We start from the raw sequence: 23,634 nt of genomic DNA, 5'->3' as shown, positions 1-23,634 counted from the left end.
CACCAATGGACCTACATTCCAGATAAAGCCTATTGTGAAACTGTTGTATTGATGTGGTCCCAGATGGAGCAGCTGATTCATGTGTCTGTCACCAGACCCTCAGGTGGGTGGACATATGGGTGGCCATATGGTAGTACAGTGCTCGCTCTCTCTATTCCTCTCTCCCTACCTGTCCTGACAATGGCCCAATCAGCAGGTCCCCCCTACCCCCCAGCTGAGGAAAGCACTGCTGTCATTTGCAACTCTGATCTCTCTGTCCTAAATTTTGCTCAAATGGAATAATTATAGCCCTATATTCTCAATACCCTATCTGTATCCATAGGTATCCTGCTTGACTGCTTGAGACTATTTTATATTCTAATACACTGACATTCTGAAGTCATTTTATTACCCAAACACAACTAACCCTTGACAACTTGCTTGCATCTGGGTAGTCTTGATTGACCTATTTATAGCTGTGAGTAATTGTGAAATATGAAAGCCTTCACAGCACAGCAGCATACCTTTATGACCAGCTGAGCTCCCAGCTCAGGTTTAATATGAACACCCTTGTGTTGACTAACTGTCCTTAAACACAAACCCAGCCTCCAGCTCAGTCAGCTCAGGCAGCTTACTCCCTTCCAACAGTAGGGTCCACAAACAGAACTCTGCTGCAGGGTGAGGCCGAGGCCTAGGTCATGTGATATGAATCAGCGTGACAGGGGTGACTGGTGCTTTTAGAACGGGTTTCGGACTGAGTCCCAATGTCCTTGTCACTGCACTGGTCAGGACTGACTCTCGGGGCTATCCCCTGATTACGGACAGGCTATATGATGACAGCAAGTCTGACACACTGGTCTAACGGGAGGACATGTCTCTGGATGAAACCCTGGTTACTTGATAGCAGTCGTCAGGTTGTTATTGTGTGGGAAATCAACGTATGTAATGTTAGGGAAAGGAGTGTGTGTGAGAGAGGGAGCAGAGTTGGTTTACTGAGTGTTGTGTGAGAGAGCGCGTGAGAGAGAGAGAGAGAGAGAGAGAGAGAGAGAGAGAGAGAGAGAGAGAGAGAGAGAGAGAGAGAGAGAGAGAGAGAGAGAGAGAGAGAGAGAGAGAGAGAGAGAGAGAGAGAGAGAGAGAGAGAGAGAGATGAGGAGTTACTTTATGGCCAGTGTGTGTGGGAGAGGGAGAGAGCCGTTGCTTTCCTTTTAGTAAATATTAGAGGGCAACTTCCTTTAGGGTTCTCAGAAATGTTTCTCTTCTTTTTTCTGAGTAATGGATATCCTTCCCTGAAGTCTTTCTGACACTTAAATCATTTAGCTCCTCAGTCCGCCTGGAAGAGAATCTGTTTTTTTGGGGAAAACATGAGCAAAGGAAAAAGAAAGCTGTAAGACAGGCTAGTTCTAAGAAACTGCTCTCTGTAGGAAGCCCACTCACTTTGAGATAATTATGAATTCCTCTTGAAATATTAAGCTGTTAAGTCTGGCTTTTTCCTTTAACTCTCCCCCAAAAAATCAGGTGCATACTTTAAAGTTGATGTAAGAAAGTTGTTTTGCAATTTGTACCTGACCTGTCTGACAAGATACCCCACAAGACATGCCACCCGAGGTCTCTTCACAGTCCCCAAGTCCAGAACAGACTATGGGAGGCGCACAGTGCTACATAGAGCCATGACTACATGGAACTCTATTCCACATCAGGTAGCCGATGCAAGCAGTAGAATCAGATAAAAATATAAAAATAAACATCTTATGGAACAGCGGGCACTTCGAAGAGACACCAGGGTACAGACATGCATACTTACACACATGTACATTGTAATATTGTTGTGTGGCGGTATTATACATTTTCTTTTGTAGATGCGCAGTGGTGTAATAATGTTATGATGTACTGTTTTATGTGTAATGTAAGTGCCTTAATGTGTAGCTACTGCCATGGCAACAGCTAATGGGGATCCCTAATGAATACAAAAATGAATGTTGGAGAGCTAGCTAAAAGTACTGTATGACAATATATCCCTGTATCACTCTTAATATGTTATGTTGTATATCATTTTCACGTAGCCTCCATTGACCAGCCATTTGGTATAAGGCAAACAGTAATTCTCTGTTTTGTATAAAAGATTTAAAAACATATCTGTTCATTACAGCCCATTGTAATGTAGTCCACACTGAGTAGCCAGAAGACAGTAAAACAATAATAAAGTTTGTACATGTTGAGTATGATTCAAGTGTTACCCCGTCTTCTCTGTGTTTGGTTAGGTCAGGTTGTGATTCGGGTGGGAAAATCTATGTTTTCTATTTCTTTGTTGTTTTGCCGTGTGTGTGTGGTTGGGGATCATATATAAGTTGTCATTTTCCATTTGGGTTTTGTGGGGTGTTGTTTTCTGTATAGGTTGTTTCCCTGATAGAACTGTGCGCTTTCGTTTTCTCCTTTTGTTTGAGTGTTTTTGTGAACATTAAATTATGAACACTTTCCACGCTGCGCTTTGGTCTCATTCCGACGACGAACGTTACACTCTGGCATGTGTCAAGTAGCGCTGCAGTTGGGTTTCAATGGTCACTTTCAACTCAAGATTGTGTCTAACAGCGAATATTGCCATGTTAATTATGTCACAACAATGAAGAACTATGTGTAGACATACAGTAAGAACAGGTTTTATTCAAATGAACAACTTTGCCTATCATTTGAACCAAGCTAATGAAATTCAACAAAAAATGTATTAATGGTTAGGCTATTTGGTTCTAAAATATTTCCTAATAAAAAACATTTTTAGCTGCTAACCCAACAGCTAATGTACTGTACACACAAAACCCAGCGTGGTTACCTGATAGCAGCGCTGCTTGACAAATGCCCCCAGTGTCACAGTGATGGCAGTTGGTAGCCCTTCCTGACAAAACACCATCGTCATGTCCATCACTCACTGTCTCTTGGTTGTTAGTTCTCTCCCACCTGCCCCCTTTCTAGCTCCCCTTTCTTTTCAAATGGAGTGGATATCAGCCGAATGCTACAACTAAATGTTGTAATATTGTTGTGTGGCGGTATTATACATTTTCTTTTGTAGATGCGCTGCTCAGGTACTGTAACGCCAGCCTTTTTTATCTCCTACATTATCTCCTACATATCTGCTATACTCCATCCTCCCTCTAGATCTTAGGTTTCGATTGAACTAGATCTGCGTTCAAAGCCCAGTTAGACATCCCAACCGGCTCTAGAAGAATTGGATCTAGATTAGACTCCTCCTCACTCCTTTACTTTAAACTGGGCTTAGTCGCTAGAACTTCCCCCTTTCTGTGACGCAGAGTTTGTCACAGTTACTGCTGCAGCTGCTTTCTGGACTATAGGAGGATCTTGCTCCGGTCTGTCTGTTAGTGGAGGTAGAGCTAAGTAGGTGGAGCGTCAGTTAGCTAGTAACATCCTTCTAGGCTCTCTAAATCCACATAGGAAAACTATGGATCTGAGCTTAATAAGCTGTCTCTCCAAAAATCCTCCCCTTCTCCGCCTCTCCTTCCCTGTAGCGCTGTGATCACAGACAATGAACAAAACTCTAATTTAGAGGCAACAGAGTCGCCATTCGGGCCCCCATAGACTGCAGTCTGCACTCTAAGGTCCAACATTGCCTTAATGGATGGAATAACTGCTCCTCTATCGCTGGCAATAAGAGTCTCTGCACTGTCTGCAGAGTTCAGTTAAACTAGCCCCAGTATCCACATGCAGTAAGTTACAGTCCGGTAACCTGGAAAGACATGGGTTGAATTCAGTTGGCACAAAATGTTCTCTGCTATTTTTGTTCCTAATGAACGCAACCGTAGTGAACTAACACAGAGTAGTGTACTCCCTATGTGGCTCTACAAGGCTAGGAACATAGCTAAGATGTTTGGCAGGCCATAGTTAGGCCATGTGCATAATATTGTCAAACTGTAACTCTCCCATGCCAATTAAAGTAGACAGTACAGTGCTGAGAGTAGAGTAGCATCCTAACAATAGCACCATTTTAACACCACTTTTGCCCTAGTTTAGTGGCATAATTCCCTACCTCGGGTACAAACAGGCTGTCTTTCTCGCTCTCTTTCTTACTGTCATTCTCTCTCACTCTAGTTCTAGCTGTTGGTCTCTCACACTGTCTCTAAATCTATATACAACTCTTTCTTCTTTTCCCTCTCCCTCCCTGGCTCTCCGGGGCGTAGTTGGGAAGCCTCCCATGTAAACTTCTTAACCTCTCTGTGTTTGACTGCTAGATCCTCTGGTGTGCTTTGCCCTGGTCTGGGCTGCATTGTAAAACAGGATGCGGTCTCTAGGAGGCTCAGTCATTCTCATTTCCCATCTCATTTGGCAACATGAGCACCTTTTCCATTCTCCATCCAGTCAGCCATGACTTATTTATATGATGGCTGGCTAATGGGTACTACTGAGTACCTCCTGCCTCCTAAAGACATCCTGTTTTACAATGGACTCAGTAGGTGTAGGCTAAGTGGTAAGGTTCTGTCTTTCCCTACTGTACACCCCAGATCATTATATCCCTGCCGCCCGCTGCCGCCACCACGTTTGTCAATTCCATATAAATTAGAAAGTGGAATTGCTCCCAACCTTGGTGTGATACTTGTTGTGAAGCATGCTTGTTATTCCAAGTGATTTCAAATGAAAATGTGCTACTCTAACCTGGTGCAAAGTTTTGCAATGCTGAAATATCTTTACCCTCAGGTTTTCCAATGCAATCGATTCTCGTGACCATCGACTGGATTGATTTTTCTTTTTACTTTGTCAAAAGATGCTTGTTTGGGATTCAGTTTCATCCCTTCTACACATACCTCCTCTCTTATCCCTGATGGGTTACCTGGAAACTACTACCTATAACACAGCTTCTTCATTGGTTAACTCCTGAGCCTCTGCTTGTCATTCCATTGTCATTTTGGATCTGAATCACTTTCCCCCTCATCAGGAGTGGCCCTGAATGGAAACTGATCATCCGGAGTACCCATGACTGTTCCTCAGTCCTCACCACGCGGATGAAATTACAACTGGAAGGTCCTGCTTTACTCCTCCACCGTGTGACTGTCACAGAAACACTTCTAGTCCCCCTTCTGGTTCTGGAACTCTATCCTCAGATGCCTCCTATTAGGAGGTGGTAGGATGGAGAAGAGGAAGAAGAGGTGATTTCAGGCTTCGGTCACCCCTGCTCTGTAGATCGCACGGAGCTGACTGTGCATTAGTTGAGTTTGCTGAACACCTGCTAAGTGTTTGCTGAGCACTAACGAGCTATCTGGACAAGATCTGAGGAAGCGAACGCTCTGGAGAGGCAGTGATACCGGCGTGACACTCATGCTAAGTGGCCCCCCTCGTCATTCACACTCTGTCTGTGTCTCTCTCTGTCTCTTTATTTCTCTCTCTGTCTTTCTCTTTTTCTTTCCCTCTTTCTCTCTCTGTCTCGCCTTCCCAGCCTGACACAATGTAAAGGTGGCAGTCACAGAAGAAATTCAAACAGAGGAAGCTTTGATGTCTCACATTTCTCTTGCTCTTTTTATCCTCTTTCTCTGTCTTTCTCTTCCCGGAGAGGACACATCAAGGATGAGGCCTACACAAGTACAGGTCACTGGGAAAGTCCCCCTAATGTCCACCTCTCCTTTGAATCCCTTTGCCTTGGACTCTTTAACACTGCCCTTCTAATCCCTCCTGATTGGCTGTGAGCACCACAGGGTTCGGTCCGGTGACTGGTGTGTCAAAATAACCGGTCACCTCTTCACGTACTGTACATTGTCTGAAGTGTCATTCAAACCTCAATGTGACCGGCTCACCCCAGTCAACTGGTTTAGTTCATCTTTCTTGTTTTCAGCTAACCGTTTCCAATTCCGCTCCGTTTAGACTATAAATGCCATATTTCCACTCTTACTTGCCCTGTTGTTGTGTGCCCACTAAGATAACAAGGCTGGAATCTAATATAGTCCTCTGTCAACGGATATGTTCTGCACAGCCTCAGTGTAGCCCATCCACATCGGAGATTGGGCCTACCATGGAGCCCCACTGGGGACTTGTGTGGTACTGTAGTATCTCACATTGTCTATTGTACACAGTCAATGACACTCAAGCCTCATGGGCGGGTAATAGTTTAAATATGCAGACTCTGTGAACCTGTGTGCTTCTTCAATATGTTGTTTTCTGGTTCTCTAGTAACTCTCTGCAGACCAACGCACTAGTCTTTATTTGATCGACCGCTAGACTAGACCAAACTTTCTCCTTGTTGAGTTGAATGCAAAATTAGGAGTTTGTAATCACCCTTTTGATGAGTGTATTTTCTCTCTCCCCCGTCATTCGTTCATCTTTCCCCACCTCCTTTTTCTGCTTGCTCTCTCTTCTCATTCCCTCGTCCTCGCATGCTTCCCTCTTTCTCCATCCCTTCCTACCTCTCTCTCATTCCTCCATCATTCCCTCCTTTCCCCAATCCTCCCTCTTTCCTTCCACTATTCTGCCCTCCCTCCCTCTGCAGCTGTCCATAGTCTGAAGTTGAGTCGTACCCACGTGGACGAGGTCTACCTCTACAGCAATACCACCGCCTCCAAGAAAGATCGCCCGCACCGTCACCCAGAAACTGGGCTTCTCCAAAGGTTAGAGGTCACTGCTGACTGACCACTCTTCTGTTGCACCCCCCCCCCCCTTCCCCACCCCAATACCAGTAAACTCCTAGCTAGACACAACCTCCTCGGCCACTTGTGGAGATGAGACCGGATTGGAGAAGCTCCATATTTCCATCCAAAGTTGGTGAAGATTAAGAGGTGGATCTGGCAGGAGTTACCTCAATCTCCGCTGAATGACACACAAACCCACGGTCGCTGGAAATATCCTTAGTGCTGTGCTGGCCAGATGGCAAGCAGAAAAACCCATTGGCTTAGTGTGTAGAGCAGTGTTAGCAAGGAAAGCTCTGAACAGGGCCACACACACAGTGGCAGGCCTAGAGTCACCTAATGCCCCACGTAAACTGTCACCCCAATGTTCCTTTCAAATATAGGATGATCTACGATGTTCATCACCATCTATGCCTAGTATATGTTCTGTCAATTCATTGTGGCAGGGGGTGAAATGGAACGTTTCTTATGATTTGAGGCTTTCCTTAAATCAAGGTAATTATGATTCAAGGCAATTAGGGAAACATTCATCAACAAACAAGTGTTTGTTGGGCAAAATCTGGACAATATGCAATCACCTACTGTTGGGAGCCTCTGATTTTCCTGACCATTTCCCTTCCCACGTCAGCCCCCAGCCTCCAGCAGTGGTACTGCTCCCCCGGGGAGACGTGGAGGAGGCCTCACTGGAGGACAAACCCCCCCAGACCACACACATTGTCTTCGTGGTCCACGGCATTGGACAGATGATGGACACGGGGCGCATCGTCAAGAACACTGGCATGTGAGTGCACTCGTGTGTGTGTGTCCGTCTCTGTCTCTGTCTGTCCCCGGAAAAAGTCAAGTGGTCTAAATACTTTCCAAATACAGTGCATTCAGAAAGTATTCAGACCCCTTGACTTTTTCAACATTTTGTTAAGTTATAGCCTCATTAAAATGTATATGGATTCATGTAAAGTCAAAAAAAAGAAACGTCCCTTTTTCAGGACCCTGTCTTTCAAAGATAATTCGTAAAAATCCAAATAACCTCACAGATCTTCATTGTAAAGGGTTTCAACACTGTTTCCATGCTTGTTCAATGAACCATAAACAATTAATGAACATGCATCTGTGGAAAGGTTGTTGAGACACTAACAGCTTACAGACGGTAGGCAATTAAGGTCACAGTTATGAAAACTACTACTGACTCTGAAAAACACCAAAAGAAAGATGCCCAGGGTCCCTGCTCATCTGAGTGAACGTGCCTTAGGCATGCTGCAGATGTGGCCAGGGCAATAAATTGTAATGTCCGTGCTGTGAGACGCCTAAGACAGCGCTACAGGGAGACAGGACGGACAGCTGATTGTCCTCACAGTGGCAGACCACGTGTAACAACACCTGCACAGGATCAGTACATCCGAACATCACACCTGTGGGACAGGTACAGGATGGCAACAACAACTGCCCGAGTTACACGAGGAACGCACAATCCCTCCATCTGTGCTCAGACTGTCCGCAATAGGCTGAGAGAGGCTGGACTAAGGGCTTGTAGGCCTGTTGTAAGGCAGGTCCTCACCAGACATCACCGGCAACAACGTCGCCTATGGGCACAAACCCACCGTCGCTGGACCAGACAGGACTGGCAAAAAGTGCTCTTCACTGACGAGTCGCGGGTTTGTCTCACCAGGGGTGATGATCGGATTCGCGGTTATCGTCGAAGGAATGAGCGTTACACTGAGGCCTGTACTCTAGAGCGGGATCGATTTGGAGGTGGAGGGTCCGTCATGGTCTGGGGCGGTGTGTCACAGCATCATCGGACTGAGCTTGTTGTCATTGCAGGCAATCTCAACGCTGTGCGTTACAGGGAAGACATCCTCTTCCCTCATGTGGTACCCTTCCTGCAGGCTCATCCTGACATGACCCTCCAGCATGACAATGCCACCAGCCATACTGCTCGTTCTGTGCGTGATTTCCTGCAAGACAGGACTGTCAGTGTTCTGCCATGGCCAGCGAAGAGTCCAGATCTCAATCCCATTGAGCACATCTAGGACCTGTTGGATCGGAGGGTGAGGGCTAGGGCCTTGGTGGAAGAGTGGGGTAACATCTCACAGCAAGAACAGGCAAATCTGGTACAGTCCATGAGGAGGAGATGCACTGCAGTACTTAATGCAGCTGGTGGCCACCCCAGATACTGACTGTTACTTTTGATTTTGACCCCCCCCCCCTTTGTTCAGGGACATATTATTCAATTTCTGTTGGTCACATGTCTGTGGAACTTGTTCAGTTTATGTCTCAGATGTTGAATCTTATGTTCATACAAATATTTACACATGTTAAGTTTGCTGAAAATAAACGCAGTTGACAGTGAGAGGACTTTTCTTTTTTTGCTGAATTTAGTAAACAAAAAAGTGTTAAACAAATCAAAGTATATTTTATATTTGAGTCTTCAAAGTAGCCACCCTTTATCTTGATGACAGCTTTGCACACTCTTGGCATTCTCTCATCCAGCTCCACCTGGAATGCTTTTCCAACAGTCTTGAAGGAGTTACCACATGCTGAGCACTTGATGGCTGCTTTTCCTTCACTCTGTGGTCCGACTCATCCCAAACCATCTCAGTTTGGTTGAGGTCGGGGGGATTGTGGAGGCCACGTCATCTGATGCAGCACTCCAGCACTCTCCTTCTTGGTAAAATAGCCCTTACATAGCCTGGTGGTGTGTTGGGTCAGTGTCCTGTAGAAAAACAAATGATAGTCCCACTAAGCCCAAACCAGATGGAATGGTGTGTCGCTGCAGAATGCTGTGGTAGCCATGCTGGTTAAATGTGCCTTGAATTCTAAATAAATCTCAGACCATGTCACCAGCAAAGCACCATAACACCTCCTCCTCCGTGCTTTACTGTGGAAAATACACATGCAGAGATCATCCGTTCACCCACACCGCATCTCACAAAGACATGGCGGTTGGAACCAAAAATCTCCAAATTGGACTCCAGACCAAAGGACACATTTCCACCGTTCTAATTTCCATTGCTTGTGTTTTTTGGCCCAAGCAAGTCTCTTCTTCTTATTGGTGTCCTTTTATTAGTGACGACTTTGCAGCAATTCGACCATGAAGGCCTGATTCACACAGTCTCCTCTGAACAGTTGATGTTGAGATGTGTCTTTTACTTGAACTCTGAAGCATTTATTTGGCCTGCAATTTCTGAGGCTGGTCACTCTAATGAACTTATCCTCTGCAGCAGAGGTAAATCTGGGACTTCCATTCCTGTGGCGGTCCTTATGAGCACCAGTTTCATCATAGCGCTTAATGTTTTTTGCGACTGCACTTGAAGAAACTTTCAAAGTTCTTGATATTTACAGGATTGACTGACCATGTCTTAATGATGTACTGTTTCGCATTGCTTATTTGAGCTGTTCTTGACATAATATGGACTTGATCTTTTACCAAATTGGGCTATCTTCTGTATACCACCCCTACCCTGTCACAACACAACTGATTGGCTCAAACGCATTAAGAAAGAAATAAATTCCACAAATGAACTTTTAGCAAGGCTAAAAGATTGAGATGTATTCCAGGTGACTACCTCAGCAAATCAAATCAAAATGTATTAGTCACATGCGCTGAATACACCTTACAGTGAAATGTTTACTTACGAGCCCCTAACCAACAATTCAGTTTTAAATAAGAATAAAAAATAAGAAGTAAATGTAACATGTCATCAATGAGCAGTAGTTAAATAACAGTAGCGAGACTACATACAGGGGGGTACCGATACAGAGTCAATGTGCTGGGGCACCGGTTAGTCGGTAATTGAGGTAATATGTACATGTAGGTAGAGTTATTAAAGTGACTATGCATTGATGATAACAACAGAGTAGCAGCGGTGTAAAAGGGGGGTAATGCAAATGGGTCTCGGTATCCATTTGATTAGATGTTCAGTAGTCTTATGGTTTGGGTGTAGAAGCTGTTTAGATGCCTCTTGGACTTAGACTTTGCACTCTGGTACCGCTTGCCGTTCGGTAGCAGAGAGAACAGTCTATGACTAGGGTGGCTGGAGTCTTTGACAATTTTTAGGGCCTTCCTCTGACACCGCCTGGTATAGAGGTCCTGGATGGCAGGAAGCTTTGCCCCAGTGATGTGCTGGGCTGTACCCACTACCCTCTGTAGTGCCTTGCGGTCGAAGGCCGAGCAGTTGCCATATCAGGCAGTGATGCAACCAGTCAGGATGCTCTCGATGGTGCAGCTGTAGAACCTTTTGAGGATCTGAGGACCCATGCCAAATATTTTCAGTGCCCTCTTCACGACTGTCTTGGTGTGCTTGAACCATGTTAGTTTGTTGGTGATGTGGACACCAAGGAACTTGAAGCTCATAACCTGCTCTACTGCAGCCCCGTCGATGAGAATGGGGGCGTGCTCAGTCCTCTTTTTCCTGTAGTCCACAATCATCTCCTTTGTCTTGATCACGTTGAGGGAGAGGTTGTTGTCAGGGCACCACGCGGCCAGGTCTCTGACCTCCGCCCTATAGGCTGTCTCGTCGTTGTTGGTGATCAGCCCTACCACTTTTGTGTCATCGGCAAACTTAATGATGGTGTTGGAGTCGTGCCTAGCCATGCAGTCATGAGTGAACAAGGAGTACAGGAGGGGACTGAGCATGCACCCCTGAGGGGCCTCTGTGTTGAGGATCAGCGTGGTGGATGTGTTGTTACCTATCCTTACCACCTGGGGGGGCGGTCCGTCAGGAAGTCCAGGATCCAGTTTCAGAGGGAGATGTTTAGTCCCAGGGTCCTTAAAGTATTGATGATGTTTGTGGGCACTATGGTGTTGAACGCTTAGCTGTAGTCCATGAACAGCATTCTCACATAGGTGTTCCTTTTGTCCAGGTGGGAAAGGGCAGTGTGGAGTGCAATAGAGATTTTATTTATTTATTTATTTATTTCACCTTTATTTAACCAGGTAGGCAAATTGAGAACACGTTCTCATTTACAATTGCGACCTGGCCAAGATAAAGCAAAGCAGTTCGACACATACAACAACACATAGTTACACATGGAGTAAAACAAACATACAGTCAATAATACAGTGAAAAATAAGTCTATATACAATGTGAGCAAGTGAGGTGAGATAAGGGAGGTGAAGGCAAACAAAATATATATATAAATAAATAAAAATATAAAAAGGCCATGGTGGCGAAGTAAATACAATATAGCAAGTAAAAAAAAAAAAAACACTGGAATGGTTGGTTTGCAGTGGAAGAAAGTGTAAAGTAGAGATAGAAATAATGGGGTGCAAAGGAGCAAAATAAATAAATAAATACAGTAGGTAAAGAGGTAGTTGTTTGGGCTAAATTATAGATGGGCTATGTACAGGTGCAGTAATCTATGAGCTGCTCTGACAGCTGGTGCTTAAAGCTAGTGAGGGAGATAAGTGTTTCCAGTTTCAGAGATTTTTGTAGTTCGTTCCAGTCATTGGCAGCAGAGAACTGGAAGGAGAGGCGGCCAAAGGAAGAATTGGTTTTGGGGGTGCCCAGATGGCATCATCTGTGGATCTGTTGGGGCGGTATGCTAATTGGAGTGGGTCTAGGGTTTCTGGGATAATGGTGTTGATGTGAGCCATGACCAGCCTTTCAAAGCACTTCATGGCTACAGACGTGAGTGCTACGGGTCGGTTGTCATTTAGGCATGTTACCTTAGTGTTCTTGGGCGCAGGGACTATGGGGATCTGCTTAAAACATGTTATTACAGACTCGGACAGGGAGAGATTGAAAATGTCAGTGAAGACACTTGCCAGTTGGTCAGTGCATGCTCGCAATACACGTCCTGATAATCCATCTTGCCCTGCGGCTTTGTGAATGTTGACCTGTTTAAAGGTCTTACTCACATCGGCTGTGGAGAGCGCGATCACACATTCTTCCAGAACAGCTGGTGCTCTCATGCATGTTTGTATTATTTGCCTCGAAGTGAGCATTGTAGTTTAGCTCGTCTGGTAGGCTCGTGTCACTGGGCAGCTCTCGGTTGTGCTTCCCTTTGTAGTCTGTAATGGTTTGCAAGCCCTGCCACATCAGACGAGCGTCAGAGCCGGTGTAGGACGATTCAATCTTAGTCCTGTATTGACGGTTCGTCGAAGGGCATAGCAGGATTTCTTATAAGCTTCCGGGTTCTGGTCCCGCTCCTTGAAAGCGGCAGCTCTAGCCTTTAGCTCAGTGCGGATGTTGCCTGTAACCCATGGCTTCTGGTTGGGGTATGTATGTACGGTCACTGTGGGGGCGATGTCATCGATGTACTTATTGATGAAGCCAGTGACTGATGTGGTGTACTCCTCAATGCCATCGGAGGAAACCCGGGAACATATCCCAGTCTGTGCTAGCAAAACATTCCTTTTAGCTTAGCATCTGCTTCAACTGACCACTTTTTTATTGATCAAGTCACTGTTGCTTCCTGCTTTAATTTTTGCTTCTAAGCAGAATTCAGGAGGTCAGATTTACCAAATGGAGGGCTAGGGAGAGCTTTGTATGCATCTCTGTGTGTAGAGTAAAGGTGGTCCAGAGTTATTTTTTTATTTTATTTTTTCCCCTCTGGTTGCACATTTAACATGGTCCCGAAATGTTTGCTTGTTAGCAATCCCATTTTCAAGATATGTAACTTTCAAAATACAGAAATCATCCCCATATGATGCTGTTTGCATCAAATGATGCCGCGTATATGATGTAAAACGCAGCATCATACAGGGATGATTTCTGTATTTTGAAAGTTACATACAGTATCCTGAAAACGTGATTACTCACAAGCAAAACATTTTGAGGCCATGTCAACAATGGACTAATGAAACAAATACCAACATTTTTCCTTTTTAATAGTATGTTACTCAACGAGAATAGACTATGCAGCTGCCAGCACCTCAAACATGTTGACCCATTTACGTCATGACCCCAGTATTCCAACCATCAGAGTAAGACGGAAACTCAAAGAAACAACACATTGTCTCCACTCTGCATTCAAGCAGCCCTTGGCAGCTGATTCTTACCGGGCCAAAGAAATTACAAGAGCGATAGGTAGGCTATGTTTTATATTTTTTACCGTCTTTGGTTTATAGCTGCGGATATGCGCCCATTCTCGAATGCTGAGAATAGGGGTTTTTAGCACCTTGTGAAAGTGCTTAAAACACGATATGAACTTCCCTCTTGCACCCATTTCAGCAAACAGGTAGTACCAGCTCTATTCTAAGCAAACCAAAGTCAAAGTTTTTAATTAATTGGCCAATGCACCCTGTGTTGCGCTTATTTAACAGTGACAGCCCGTCACATTTCCCGGAGTGGGAGATGTACCGTGCCACAGACACACCCCCTTTATGAGAGTCCTCATCTGGCACTGAAGGAGGCAGTGTCATGGTGCGTTCGTAACCAAGTGGAAAGTGGGAATTCACCACATACGACTAGGAATAATCCACTTGAACAGGCCTCAAACTGGTTAAAACTAGTGGGAAACTCCTCTATCACCCACTTCTTCCACATGCTGACCTCTGACATCACCTACTAAGGAAATGGCCTCTAACAGCTTTTTCGACAGTTAAATGCAACAACAAAACATTATTTATAAAAAGCAATCTATGAATGTATTTTTTTAAGTCTGTAATTTGTTTACAAGCATGATATCTGTACTTCTAGTTTGTGGTTGAAACAACTTGTTGGCCATTAGCCAATCAGCGTTTCTCAACAAGTTCAAATCACATGAATGCGCCTAACTGATATTTACGACCTCCCACCTCCCACATGGTCGCAGACGCAGCATTAGAGTGTAAACTTGAGGCCCAACATAATGCTCCAGTCACAACAGACAATGCAAGGAACATTGTGAATGCTGAATATTGTGAATGCCATTTAATTTTTCCACTGTCCTGAAACTGAACCGTGACCCCCCCCCCAAAACCTCAACACGTACCGAACCGTGACCCCCCCAAAACCTCAATACGTACCGAACCGTTACCCCCCCCAAAGCCTCAACACGTACCGAACCGTGACTCCCCCAAAACCTCAATAGGTACCGAACCGTGACCCCCCCCAAAACCTCAATACGTACCGAACCGTGACCCCCCCAAAACCTCAATACGTACCGAACCGTGGGTTTGGTGAACCGTTACATAGCTAATACATACACTACATGGCCAGAAGTATGTGGACATCCATTCAAATGAGTTGATTCGGCTATTTCAGCCACACCTTTTGCTGACAGGTGTATAAAATTGAGCACACAGCCATGCAATCTCCATAGGGAAACATTGGCAGTAGAGTGGCCCGTACTGAAGAGCTCAGTGACTATCAACGTGGCACCGTCATAGGAAGCTACCTCCAACAAGTCAGTTTGTCAAATTTCTGCCCTGCTAGAGCTGCCCCGGTCAACTGTAAGTGCTGTTATTGTGAAGTGGAAACGTCTAGGAGCAACAACGGCTCAGCTGCGAAGTGGTAGGCTACACAAGATCACAGAAGACGTAAAAATCATGCCGTCTGCTCCAAACTGAGTTCCAAACTGCCTCTGGAAATCAAATCAAAGTTTATTTGTCACGTGCGCTGAATACAACAGTGAAACGCTTACTTACAGGCTCTAACCAACAGTGCAAAAAAGGTATTAGGTGAACAATAGGTAAGTAAAGAAATAAAAAACGACAGTAAAAAGACAGTGAAAAATAACAGTAGCGAGGCTATAACAGTAGCGAGGCTACATTTAGTCGGGCTGATTGAGGTAGTATGTACATGTAGATATGGTTAAAGCAACGTCAGCACAAGAACTGTTCGTTTGGAGCTTCATGAAATGGGTTACCATGGCCGAGCAGCCGCACACAAGCCTAAGATCACCATGTGCAATGCCAAGCATTGGTTGGAGTGGTGTAAAGCTCGCCGCCATTGAACTCTGGAGCAGTGGAAACATGTTCTCTGGAGTGATGAATCACACTTCACCATCTGGCAGTCCGAAGGACGAATCTGGGTTTGGCGGATGCCAGGAGCACGCTACCTGCCCGACTGCATAGTGCCAACTGTGAAGTTTGGTGGAGGAGGAATAACAGTAAGGGGCTGTTTTTCATGGTGCAGGCTAGGCCCCTTAGTTCCAGTGAAGGGAAATCTTAACACTACAGCATACAATGACATTGTAGACGATTCTGTGCTTCCAACTTTGTGGCAACAGTTTGGGGAAAGCCCTTTCCTGTTTCAGCATGACAATGCCCCTGTGTACAAAGCGAGGTCCATACAGAAATGGTTTGTCGAGATTGCTGTGGAAGAACTTGACTGGCCTGCACAGAGCCCTGACCTCAACCCCATTGAACACCTTTGGGATGAATTGGAACACAGACTGCGAGCCAGACCTAATCGTCCAATATCAGTGGCCGACCTCACTAATGCTTGTGGCTGAATGGAAGCAAGTCCCTGCAACAATTAATGCCCATATTAATGCCCATGATTTTGGAATGAGATGTTCGATGAACAAGTGTCCACATACATTTGGTCATGTAATGTATTAAACTGTACCTGCAGTATTCTGAGTATTCCTGTGTTATTACTACTGTGTAAGGCCTATTCTAGGTACCCAGACAGATGAGACCTACTCATAGCTCTCGAGCTGTATATATTACCGCAGGTTCTGGAATAACACAATGACCTGAGTAACACAGAACGTTCTGTCTCTCCCTCCGCCGGGAGCTTAGGGTCATTAAGCAGGTAGCTAAAGTAGACCAAGTCAGGCCAGCTCACTCTAAAACTCATTCTCTACACTGCTGGGATTAGGCTATTGGCCTTCCATCAAGCCTAGAGAAAAGACCAGCCTCATGTAGCCAGCTCTCTTCTCTCTCTCCTTTATCTTTAAAGGCTTGGTTCGCTCTAGTATGTCACACACCACTCAAACACTTTCAATTGACAACACTCTTCCTTTCTATCTCTCTCTCGACCTACCACCATCTTCTCTCTTCCTCCCCCTCTATCCATACCTCTCCTTCCATACCTCTCCTCACCTCTCCTTCCATACCTCTCCTTCCATACCTCTCCTCTCACCTCTCCTTCCATTCCTCTCCTCTCACCTCTCCTTCCATACCTCTCCTCTCACCTCTCCTTCCATACCTCTCCTCTCACCTCTCCTTCCATACCTCTCCTCTCACCTCTCCTTCCATACCTCTCCTTCCATACCTCTCCTCTCACCTCTCCTTCCATAACTCTCCTCTCACCTCTCCTTCCATACCTCTCCTCTCACCTCTCCTTCCATACCTCTCCTCTCACCTCTCCTTCCATACCTCTCCTTCCATACCTCTCCTCTCACCTCTCCTTCCATACCTCTCCTCTCACCTCTCCTTCCATACCTCTCCTTCCATACCTCTCCTCTCACCTCTCCTTCCATACCTCTCCTTCCATACCTCTCCTCTCACCTCTCCTTCCATACCTCTCCTCTCACCTCTCCTTCCATACCTCTCCTCTCACCTCTCCTTCCATACCTCTCCTCTCACCTCTCCTTCCATACCTCTCCTCTCACCTCTCCTTCCATACCTCTCCTCTCACCTCTCCTTCCATACCTCTCCTCTCATCTCTCCTTCCATACCTCTCCTCTCACCTCTCCTTCCATACCCCTCCTTCCATATCTCTCCTCTCATCTCTCCTTCCATACCTCTCCTCTCACCTCTCCTTCCATACCTCTCCTTCCATACCTCTCCTTCCATACCTCTCCTCTCACCTCTCCTTCCATACCTCTCCTTCCATACCTCTCCTCTCACCTCTCCTTCAATACCTCTCCTCTCACCTCTCCTTCCATACCTCTCCTTCCATACCTCTCCTCTCACCTCTCCTTCCATACCTCTCCTCTCACCTCTCCTTCCATACCTCTCCTTCCATACCTCTCCTTCCATACCTCTCCTTCCATACCTCTCCTCTCACCTCTCCTTCCATACCTCTCCTCTCACCTCTCCTTCCATACCTCTCCTCTCACCTCTCCTTCCATACCTCTACTCTCACCTCTCCTTCCATACCTCTCCTCTCACCTCTCCTTCCATACCTCTACTCTCACCTCTCCTTCCATACCTCTCCTCTCACCTCTCCTTCCATACCTCTCCTCTCACCTCTCCTTCCATACCTCTCCTCTCACCTCTCCTTCCATACCTCTCCTTCCATACCTCTCCTTCCATACCTCTCCTCTCACCTCTCCTTCAATACCTCTCCTCTCACCTCTCCTTCCATACCTCTCCTCTCACCTCTCCTTCCATACCTCTCCTCTCACCTCTCCTTCCATACCTCTCCTCTCACCTCTCCTTCCATACCTCTCCTGTCACCTCTCCTTCCATACCTCTCCTTCCATACCTCTCCTCTCATCTCTCCTTCCATACCTCTCCTCTCACCTCTCCTTCCATACCTCTCCTCTCACCTCTCCTTCCATACCTCTCCTCTCACCTCTCCTTCCATACCTCTCCTTCCATACCTCTCCTCTCACCTCTCCTTCCATACCTCTCCTCTCACCTCTCCTTCCATACCTCTCCTCTCAGCTCTCCTTCCATACCTCTCCTCTCACCTCTCCTTCCATACCTCTCCTTCCATACCTCTCCTCTCACCTCTCCTTCCATACCTCTCCTTCCATACCTCTCCTCTCACCTCTCCTTCCATACCTCTCCTTCCATACCTCTCCTCTCACCTCTCCTTCAATACCTCTCCTCTCACCTCTCCTTCCATACCTCTCCTCTCACCTCTTCTTCCATACCTCTCCTTCCATACCTCTCCTCTCACCTCTCCTTCCATACCTCTCCTCTCACCTCTCCTTCCATACCTCTCCTCTCACCTCTCCTTCCATACCTCTCCTTCCATACCTCTCCTCTCACCTCTTCTTCCATACCTCTCCTCTCACCTCTCCTTCCATACCTCTCCTTCCATACCTCTCCTCTCACCTCTCCTTCCATACCTCTCCTCTCACCTCTCCTTCCATACCTCTCCTTCCATACCTCTCCTCTCACCTCTCCTTCCATACCTCTCCTCTTACCTCTCCTTCCATACCTCTCCTCTCACCTCTCCTTCCATACCTCTCCTCTCACCTCTCCTTCCATACCTCTCCTCTCACCTCTCCTTCCATACCTCTCCTCTCACCTCTTCTTCCATACCTCTCCTTCCATACCTCTCCTCTCACCTCTCCTTCCATACCTCTCCTTCCATACCTCTCCTCTCACCTCTCCTTCCATACCTCTCCTCTCACCTCTCCTTCCATACCTCTCCTCTCACCTATCCTTCCATACCTCTCCTCTCAACTATCCTTCCATACCTCTACTCTCCTCTCATCTCTCCTTCCATACCTCTCCTCTCACCTCTCCTTCCATACCTCTCCTCTCACCTCTCCTTCCATACCTCTCCTCTCACCTCTCCTTCCATACCTCTCCTCTCACCTCTCCTTCCATACCTCTCCTCTCACCTCTCCTTCCATACCTCTCCTCTCACCTCTCCTTCCATACCTCTCCTCTCACCTCTTCTTCCATACCTCTCCTTCCTTACCTCTCCTCTCACCTCTCCTTCCATACCTCTCCTCTCACCTCTCCTTCCATACCTCTCCTTCCATACCTCTCCTCTCACCTCTCCTTCCATACCTCTCCTCTCACCTCTCCTTCCATACCTCTCCTTCCATACCTCTCCTTCCATACCTCTCCTCTCACCTCTCCTTCCATACCTCTCCTCTCACCTCTCCTTCCATACCTCTCCTTCCATACCTCTCCTCTCACCTCTCCTTCCATACCTCTCCTCTCACCTCTCCTTCCATACCTCTCCTTCCATACCTCTCCTCTCACCTCTCCTTCCATACCTCTCCTCTCACCTCTCCTTCCATACCTCTCCTCTCATCTCTCCTTCCATACCTCTCCTCTCACCTCTCCTTCCATACCTCTCCTTCCATACCTCTCCTCTCATCTCTCCTTCCATACCTCTCCTCTCACCTCTCCTTCCATACCTCTACTCTCCTCTCACCTCTCCTTCCATACCTCTCTGTCCATACCTCTCCTTCCATACCTCTCCTTCCATACCTCTCCTCTCACCTCTCCTTCCATACCTCTCCTCTCACCTCTCCTTCCATACCTCTCCTCTCACCTCTCCTTCCATACCTCTCCTCTCACCTCTTCTTCCATACCTCTCCTCTCAACTCTCCTTCCATACCTCTACTCTCCTCTCATCTCTCCTTCCATACCTCTCCTCTCATCTCTCCTTCCATACCTCTCCTCTCACCTCTCCTTCCATACCTCTCCTCTCACCTCTCCTTCCATACCTCTCCTCTCACCTCTTCTTCCATACCTCTCCTCTCAACTCTCCTTCCATACCTCTACTCTCCTCTCATCTCTCCTTCCATACCTCTCCTCTCATCTCTCCTTCCATACCTCTCCTCTCACCTCTCCTTCCATACCTCTCCTTCCATACCTCTCCTCTCACCTCTCCTTCCATACCTCTCCTTCCATACCTCTCCTCTCACCTCTCCTTCCATACCTCTCCTCTCCTCTCACCTCTCCTTCCATACCTCTCCTTCCATACCTCTCCTCTCACCTCTCCTTCCATACCTCTCCTTCCATACCTCTCCTCTCACCTCTCCTTCCATACCTCTCCTTCCATACCTCTCCTCTCACCTCTCCTTCCATACCTCTCCTTCCATACCTCTCCTTCCATACCTCTCCTCTCACCTCTCCTTCCATACCTCTCCTCTCATCTCTCCTTCCATACCTCTCCTCTCACCTCTCCTTCCATACCTCTCCTTCCATACCTCTCCTCTCATCTCTCCTTCCATACCTCTCCTCTCACCTCTCCTTCCATACCTCTACTCTCCTCTCACCTCTCCTTCCATACCTCTCTGTCCATACCTCTCCTTCCATACCTCTCCTTCCATACCTCTCCTCTCACCTCTCCTTCCATACCTCTCCTCTCACCTCTCCTTCCATACCTCTCCTCTCACCTCTCCTTCCATACCTCTCCTTCCATACCTCTCACCTCTCCACTAAGAATAATGGCTGCTTGTTCTGAGTGGCAGGGCAGTAAGGACAGCCTCTCTGTATGATCCTCCTCATGTGTCAGAGGGGGTTTGCGTTAAAACCATTAAAGCCAGTACTGTGACCCCATTCACCAGTTAGCCACTTGAGATAAACTGTGCTAGCCCACGCTAGGTTATCCTGCTAGCCTCTTTAGCATAAAAGCATACTATATAGATGCATAGAAGCCCACCAGACAGACTGCATGAAAGACTGCATTAGTGACAGGCAGAGTCACAGACCAGTTCACCTCAGGCCAATGTCACTCCCAGGTCGTCCCTGTTATGTCAACAGCAGCCACTCTCCCATTGTTTGTGTATCTAACATAGTACACTAACGTAGCCTGCTAGCAGCCATTGAGAGTAAATGGATTGCGTCAGTGAGTGGTGAAATGGACACACGTCATCCCTCTCAAACACAGTCATTAAGTGAAAGGTAGAGCAAACACAAGGCACAAAGGATTCACTGGTTGACTTGGAGAGGGGTAGACAGTGTATGGACCAAATTGTGAAGCTATTCATTCATTCACCCAGCGGTAATGAGGTACCGTCTGGTAGCCTGCTGCGAGGATGATTACTTGCAATGAAATGTGATGTTAGGTTGATTCGCTGTTTGTCTCTGTTTTTAGAGCTTTAGGACACGTAGATTAAAGGCTAGCCAGAGAATAAGACCATTTTCAAGACCGAACAGCAAGAAACTATTCTTATGCACATAGCAATTAAACTGTATGTGTGTGTCCAGGCTAAGAGAGGCAGTAAGGAGGAGAAGCACTTTTCAGAACACACAGAGGAGTATGTGGACTTCCTGCCTGTGGAGTGGCGCTCCAAACTGGCACTGGATGGGGGTAAGGGGTGTGTTTGCTCGTGCGCAGTGTGTCCTCGATCCCAACTGAGCTGAGAGAGCAGCTGCTGTCGTCCACTAGCTTCCAGGAGGTGACACCCACCTTGTGATGGCATGCTGAATTTAGGTCACACTTGTGGAACCACAAGCCAGACGGCTAGGCTACATCTCTCACATGGAGTTCCGTGTACTGTCCTCTGCCCTACTCCTGTCCTGTCTCCTACGCCCTTTAATTTCCTATTCTGTCTACGATGCACATACGGAACTGAGTATTCAATATCTATACAGGTCTTAGGCCTTAACTGTTTTAGCCAAGTGAATGGAAGGTTGATCTGAATAAAAATAGATCTGTAGAAGTATAGAGGATAAACAAAGGCTTACTCATAAAAACCTTTCACTGTCAGACATATATTTGTATATGTTATTGATGGTTGAGTCGTGTGAATCTGTAGATACGGTGGACTCCATCACCCCAGACAAGGTGCGAGGACTGAGAGACCTGCTCAACAGCAGTGCCATGGACATTATGTACTACACCAGTCCCTTGTACAGGGACGAGGTGAGACTGAAACACACACACACATTGGGTTTAAGTCTTCATCTCACTTGACAACCGTATTGGCCCTGGCTAATTGATACCACCCTTATCTCCAGATCACCAGGGGCCTGACGTCAGAGCTGAACCGCCTCTACACCCTGTTCTGCTCCAGGAACCCTGAGTTTGAGGAGAAGGGGGGCAAGGTGTCCATCGTGTCGCACTCCCTGAGCTGCGTGATCACCTTTGACATCATGACAGGCTGGGACCCGGTGAGGTTCTGTCTGCAGGAGCACCAGGAGCTGGAGGAGGAGCTGGACCTGAGATGGGTCTCCTACGAGGAGAGACGCCTGCTGGAGCAGCTGCAGCTCACTAGGAACCGGTAGGCAGGGTGGTGGGTAGTGGGGTGTGTGTGTGTGTTTGTCTCTCTGTCACAGTTGAGATGGCCACCTAAACTGTGTCTACAGACAGTTAGGTGGTGTGTGTGTAGGAAGGAGTGGGGTGTGAGTGGTGTAGGTATTTTGTTAATGGTCTGAATACTAACAGTATTACTGAAACTCACTCTCTACTCCTCAGGTTACGAGAGCTGGAAGATCAGCTTCAAGGCCTGGAGGCCTCCAAACCGCTAGCACCCCCTGCTCTGAAATTGAAGGTACACTGCTAACTGCTCAAAAGCAATCCCTTCAACCCGGGACACAGGATCCAGGATGATAATGGCAGAAAGTAACAAGATGACTAAGCAAATTACTGAAGGAAAGATGGTGTCTGTTTCCTCTTCTTCCCCAGGTGGAGAATTTCTTCTGTATGGGCTCTCCCCTGGCGGTGTTCCTGGCCCTGAGAGGGATTAGACCAGGGAACAGTGGAGAACAGGACCACCTTCTGCCTCGCTCCATCTGCCAGAGGCTCTTCAACGTCTTCCACCACACAGACCCCGTGGTGAGACACCGAGACAGACAAACACAAACACTTTTCTTTACAGTCCTGGAGGGCTGAATCACTTCGTTTTGTCTGTCTCTCTCTAGCCCTGCCATTCCCCTTTACCTCACAGCTCCTCTATGCTTATCTAAGAGCCTTTATCATCTTAAGGGTTGTTGGGAAAATTCTTACACAGGGACACTCGAAGTCAATCTTAAATGAATCATTCAGTTTATTGTCAGCGCGCTGGAGAGGTTCCAACCAACTCAATGCACCACAGTACACATGTCAATCAGGAGCTCTGTCTGGGCAGTCTCAGCAGTTGTCTTTATATACGGCTATACACAGACAAGTTATATTTGCATGATTTAGCATAATGAATCATTACTGTTTTGTTTCATCCATGTGACCGACCAATACTGGTTCAGAACATGTGACAGACCAATACTGATTCAGAACATGTGACAGACCAATACTGGTTCAGAACATGTGACAGACCAATACTGGTTCAGAACATGTGACAGACCAATACTGGTTCAGAACATGTGACAGACCAATACTGGTTCAGAACATGTGACAGACCAATACTGGTTCAGAACATGTGACAGACCAATACTGGTTCATAACATGTGACAGACCAATACTGGTTCAGAACATGTGACAGACCAATACTGGTTCAGAACATGTGACAGACCAATACTGGTTCAGAACATGTGACAGACCAATACTGATTCAGAACATGTGACAGACCAATACTGGTTCAGAACATG

General features: G+C 46.7%; 1 pseudogene; it reads left to right on the top strand.

Moving 5' to 3' along the window:
- The window catches only part of LOC139563774 (phospholipase DDHD1-like), an 87,006-nt pseudogene that overhangs the window by 55,867 nt on the left and 7,505 nt on the right, over positions 1-23,634 (top strand).

Source organism: Salvelinus alpinus, chromosome 34 (assembly GCF_045679555.1).
Source record: "Salvelinus alpinus chromosome 34, SLU_Salpinus.1, whole genome shotgun sequence".
NCBI classification, from domain to species: domain Eukaryota; kingdom Metazoa; phylum Chordata; class Actinopteri; order Salmoniformes; family Salmonidae; genus Salvelinus; species Salvelinus alpinus.
This window is presented reverse-complemented; position numbering and strand designations above follow the sequence as displayed.